Consider the following 6,356-nt stretch of genomic DNA (forward strand, 5'->3'; position numbering starts at 1 on the left):
GAAATTTTAGTTAAGATTGTAAATAGTTTGTTTCATTTCATTTTCTGGATCTTTACTACTGGATAAAGAAAATTTATTTATTTGTACACACATTATATAAAAACCAACTTTAAATATCTAAGAAAATTATTATATGCAGCTATATTATAATAAATTTTAAACCAGTAAAATATATGAATAATTTCCCACCAAAACTCAAAGTGTTAATCTGCTACTCATCTCCAAAGAAAGGGAAAGCCATGGTAGACCAATTTGATACTGCAGAGCTTCCATTTAATTCAACCTGATAACTAGAGATAAAATTTCATACGTTCAAAGCACGTCCCTCAAATGAAGTCTGACCGACCCAACAGTATAAACTGCATCACTTCAAAACCTAAAAAAAATGAACTGTCAATCTGGACTTCATGCTGAAGATTCACATTAAGTCACTATATTGCACAAGTTATGCAAACCACAAAGATGCATAAAATTGGCCTTGTGTCTAACACATCAAAAATTAAGCCTAAACTGACTCACGGACTTGCCGTGCTAACAAGGAAGAAGGGAGGTGGAGTTTTCTCTGCCTTTAATCTCTTTCTAGGCGTACCTTCCAGAGAAAGGCCAAATCTGTTGCAACTCTGTCAGTCTTGGATCAAAGAACATGAACTCTCTGGAGACAATTTCTTATATTTGTTCAGTGCTAGTTCCAGATACCATTGTTTTCTCAAAAAAGGAATGATGACTGATAGATACATAGATTAGGTAAATTAGATGATACAGATTGATCAAAACATTGGGGTAGCTCCTTCCCCCTTGTTCATTCCCTAAATGTCAGCACAGGATGGAATTAGGGAGGGCTGAAGTCAGGAGTTAAGAACTTAGTTCCGGTCTTCTATGTACAAAGGATAGAAATAGCACTAAACACCATGAAAGAATGATGTCCAAGGACTTCAAGAATGACAGAAGCTCAGAAGCACTTGAGCTAGAGAGCATCTGATGCCTCCAAGGATCTGCTTAGGAAAACCTGCAATTGGAGGCAGAGGTGGGAATCTAACTCAGATACTCATGGGACAAGGGTATCTTGGCCACTGTCCAAAGCACGTCAAGGTTCCATCCATTTGCAGATGCAGGAGGCTGGAATTGTGGCGCAGTGGATCAAGCTGCCATTTGCAACACCAGCATCCTGTATCAGAGTGCACCACCTGCTTCATTTCTAATTTGGCTCCCTGTTATCATGTATAGGAATGCAGCAGATAATGGCACAAATACTTGGGTCTCCACCATCCACATGGTAGACCCTGATGGAAATCTTAGCTCCTGGCATTGTTGCATCCATTGAGAGCATGAACCAGTGAATAGAAGATCTCTCATTCTGTCTCCCCCTCATCTTTCTGTCTCTTTATTTCATGCAAAGAAACAAAATATCATAATAAAACAAGATCCAGGACCTGTTTAGCTATGAGTCTGGTTCCTTAAATCCAAACACTCAGAATCACAACCATATTTTAATTTCTTACAATTCAATGAATCATTAGTGCTTAAGTAACTTTGAGATCTCATAATAGAACGAAAATACACTTTTATGTTGTGTGTACTAGTCCTCATAAAAATGCAGAGAAGAATTATCCACAACAAACTTTATGAGAATGTAGGGGGAAGAAGGGAAGAATCAACAGGAATGTATATCAATCAATCATGTATTATGAACCTTTTGGATGATAATCTATTAAAAATTTGAACTATATGTACACTTTGATCATACAGATATATTTGCACATATTTCTTAATGATATTTGTAGTTATTCACTCTGCAAAATCCTGGGAACATTCTAGTGAATGGAATGGATACGATGCTTCTCTGATGGAGCTCATGGTTGAGCAGTGAAGAAAGATAATAGAGGCAACTCAAGGTAGAAATGAAGTGTTCCAAGGTATATACTGAAACAAACTGGTGTGATTAATAAAAAAAATAATAATAATGACAATAGAAATGAGAATGAGGATGCACCTGTCAGGGGTAGGAATTAATGACCTCTCCAAGAAGTCCATGTTAGCTATCACCCAGTGGAGGGAAAGAAATCAGCCAATTGGGGAGAAACTCAGTGAAGACAACCAGAGGCAGAAAGGGTCCAGGATTTTGGAAAATCTAAACAAGGTGGGTGTGACAGGAAGGGTTTGTATAACGTGGACTACAAGGGACTTGTGTGAGGATCATCAGCATTGGAGGCCATGTCAAGCCATTTTTCTCCTGTTCCCAGTAAACTAGAAGCTGCCAAGAGGCCAAAAGGGGTCAAGCACCAGGCTGTAAGATTATTGCCTGATTTTGCGAGGCATGTAGGAAATTTGGCTAGTGAGGAAGCTCCAAGAAAGAGGACTGCAAATGGATTCCAAACACATTGTGTAAATCATCCAGCTTTGTCACTTTTACCTCCAACAAACCACAAGATCTAAAGAAAATTTTTCCTTAAAGATTTAATTGAAGTGAGCATAAGTTTCATTCAGGGAATTCCACATTCACACTTTTCATTACTTTAAAAACTATTTCCACAAACAAGCAATTACCAAGTTAGATGAAATCAGAGCAAAAAGAATTAGCCCTTGGTTAAAGGAACACATGGACCCATGTCTACCATTCTCAGCCTTGTTCTTGAATCAGTCTATCACAGAAATCATGCAACTCTTCTTAACGAAATAATTTAACGAATCATGGAAGCATGGTGAACCACGTCATGTATCACCTAAAAGGAAATTGCATCAATACCTTCATTTTCACTGTTAAAGTATAGACCATTCTTTCCTGATATTATATTTTGGGACATCTCTGAATACCTTTGGATGATGAAATTTATGTGTGGGTTTCATAGTCTTCAACAACAGAAGTTATGAATCATCACTTTTTCACTCTATTTTGCAAAATAAGGATAATTTTGGTAGTGTATGATTGGTGGAATTAATATTTCAAATTATGAATTTTGGACACCCAAGAACAATAAATATCATAGTCATGTCTGGCATATAACATGTATAACACAAATTCCCAGTCCAAATAAACCAGAGTCAGTGAAGGCTTGCCAGTGAGAGCAAAGTTTAATCAACATGCTCTACTTGATGGACAAGAGAACTGCTGTAGGTAATGAGCCTGAGAAATAGCACAGGAACGTCTGAGACACTGGCCATTTGAATAAATGTTTCTATGTCTTCACTTCTTGTACCACAGTATGACATGGCTCAATTTCCAACAAATGAATGACTTCTTCATTTTTAAAAATCTGTATCATGTTGTGCCTACTTTCCAACTCTTACATATCCAACACAGAGGATTAGCTGAAACACAATACATATTTGTGATGCAGTTCTGTTTTCATGGTTGCAATTATTATTGTTACGACTCTTGATTAAGAGTCAGTTTCAAGTTGGGCTCTGGTTTCCAAACCCATCATCCAGAGAACAGTTACATAATCACTCACCAGAAACCACAGGAAAATCCTCCATTCTTTCCTTTGCCCAGACATAAATGAACCAGTGAGTGAAAGTGTACCTTAATCCAGAAGGCTTCATGCAAACATGTTTCTCATCAGGAATCACCTCCAGACCACCTTCCTACCACGATGGCAATAGGGTCCAACACTGGGCTGCTTTATTACCTTACTGAGAAAGTACTGCTAAGGGAACATACAAAGAGAATCAGAGAGTTCTGTCTTGTATGGAGTCCAGCAAGAAATTTCTCATTGCTTTCTGCAACCTTTTCAACAGAGCAAACAGATGGAGCCAGCTTGTCTTAAGGCAAGTGCACGCTATCGCTCTCCGGCCAGCTATCCAACCTGTGTATACCCACCCCACCAAGACCACTCAGATGGTGTTTAAAAACATATAGATGTTACAAACTAGAGAAGCCCTCAGTTTGTGCTCAGTCGTTTAAGAAAATAATAGAAAGATAATTACTGTTCACAGGTCTTAATTTAAATTGTCAACAAACGAGTTTTAGGAAAGGTGAATCAGAATAAAACAATCCTATCTAGAATTTTCTCCACACTGCAACTCAATGAGCCAGGCTACAACCAGCATGATTCACTGCTATCGTTCTTTACATCTCCTTTATCTTCTGCACAATAATCCCCTGAAGAACTGCAAGACATGAGACTCTGGAAAAGGAAAGAATGGAAAGTTTATATCCTATTCCCTGTCTCAAAGTTTATAATTAGAAATATAGTTATAATTATATATAGCTATATATATTATATTTAATTATAATTGTATATATAGTTATACTATTCACAAAGGATTGCTTTTCTCACATTATTTTTTTACCTCATATTATTCTAAAAACATCTTTTAAAATTTTGACATGAAAGCACTATTACTATGAAAACAAAATCAGAAAAAATACAAATATATTATGAAGGAAATAAAATATATCCATGATGTCTTTATTCAAAACAGTGAGTTGTGGCGGCTTCTACTGGTCTTGGACAAGGCTTTTTTATGTCCTGTCAATATACTATGAGAAAAAGCATAAACACACACCCATCTAAAACCCAACCTCTCACCACTGTTAACCAAATTAGGACTTTTACAATGATAACTGACGTTGTATTCACAGGATTTCACATCATACAAATCAGGTTTAAAATCCAATAATCCCAGCTTCTTCTCACTTGTACTTGCTAATTTACCTTGCCCCCCCACACACACACACGAAAGAAGAAACCTGTTTCCAAACTCAGAAAACACCTTGCGTTTATCTTAGTTATTCCATATTGGAAAGGATTCCATAAGTAGTTCACTTTCTGATTCTAACCAAAACTGCATGAAATAAGATTTATGGAATTTAAAAAGAAAACAAGATCTTTTGAATCTTTTGAATTTTTTCCAGATGAAGGCATATTTTAAAGATTAAGTGGTCCTTTCTTAGGGTCACTGTCTATCAAATTGGCATAAATACCATTTAAGGTTTATATGGTAACCTGGGTATATATAGTCTACCCAGGGGTGAGTAAATATTTTTCTATAAAAAACAAGATTGCAAACATTTTTTACTTTAAAGCCATACACTTTTGTTCAACTGTTTTTCTTAATTCTGCCATTATAACTCAAAAGAAATAATTCACAAGTCAACCATGTGTGACTGTGTCCCAATATACGTTTATTTAGATACACTTTAATTCAAAAATAAGAAGATGGAAATGGAAGGTGATAATAGTTGTAATTGCACAACAGTGTAAATATGTTAAAGTCACTGAACTGTACACTTCAAAAGAGTTAAATTTTATGGTGTGTATTTCATCACAATTTAAAAAGCGACATTTTCCTTCCAAAATATTTCTTGCAGCTCCCAGACTATGTAATCCCATCTGCCTAAATATCCTGAGTATTTAGGAGTATTTGAAAAAGCTTTCAAAATCTAATGCACAATACTTCCAAAAATGAAACACTCATTTACCATACCATCTCCTGACATTCTGAAGTTTTTGAAGTGTGTTTAACTCTACTATTGAAAGTAAATCTAATTGTGGGTCAGCATTGAGGTACAGGTTAAGCCATTGTTACTTTCATCCACATTCACTTTCTATCCGAGTCTAGGCTGCTTCGTTTCTGTTCAGCTTCTTGCTAATATGTCTAGGAAAGCAGCAAAATGGCCCAAGTGCTGGGAACCCTTCCTGCCATCTGGCAGATCCACATGGAGTTCCTTGCTCTTGGCTTAGGCTTGGTTCAGTCCTGTATGTTGCAGCCAAGTGGAGAATGAACCAATGAATGAAAGGCCCCTCTCCTTCTTCACCTCTCTCTAACTTTCAAATTTAAAAAAGTCCATTTTTTAAAAAAATAAAACAACATAAATCCAACTAAAATGGCATTGGTTCTTCTGTAGTCACTGATGTTAGAATCCAAGTTCGGTATATTATGAGGGTAATTTGAAAGACTGATGGGAAACAGAATTAAAAGATAAGTTTCGTTTGTTGAGAAAAAGTCTTTCAAAATACTTTTGAAATTTCTTTTGTCATGATGCAATTCCATGAACTTTTTCAAAACTTCTCATATATGATTTGAAATTTTTTCACCAAAATAAACATCTTTTATTACTTTTTCTATAAGCTTTTTGAAGCACCCTTGTATAATTTGTACTAGGTGGAGTGCTGTAAGAAAACTTCCTTGAATAATTAAAAATAAAACACAAATACAACCTATCTTACTAGTCAAAGTGATTGTTTCCAGTTACAATTTAAAAGAAACAAAACAGAGAAGATGTACTTTGAGCACAGTCGGAGGTTTTTATTTGGTGTTGCATTATTTCAAATACTTCAAATATTCAAGGCACCCTACAAATTGCTGACTCCAATTTATTTTTAATTGTTTTTGTTTACAATCTGCACTAATAA

At 35.8% G+C, this 6,356-nt stretch overlaps 1 long non-coding RNA gene across 1 annotated transcript in view; it reads right to left on the bottom strand.

The window, feature by feature from the left end:
- Positions 1 to 251: 251 nt before the first annotated feature.
- The window catches only part of LOC131482512 (uncharacterized), a 47,509-nt gene continuing 41,404 nt past the window's right edge, over positions 252 to 6,356 (bottom strand). Inside the window, exon 3 of the long non-coding RNA XR_009247062.1 lies at positions 252 to 376. This is a non-coding gene — a long non-coding RNA (uncharacterized LOC131482512). The remainder of the gene's footprint in view (positions 377 to 6,356) is intronic.

This window comes from Ochotona princeps, chromosome 18, assembly GCF_030435755.1.
Source record: "Ochotona princeps isolate mOchPri1 chromosome 18, mOchPri1.hap1, whole genome shotgun sequence".
Classification (NCBI taxonomy): Eukaryota; Metazoa; Chordata; class Mammalia; order Lagomorpha; family Ochotonidae; genus Ochotona; species Ochotona princeps.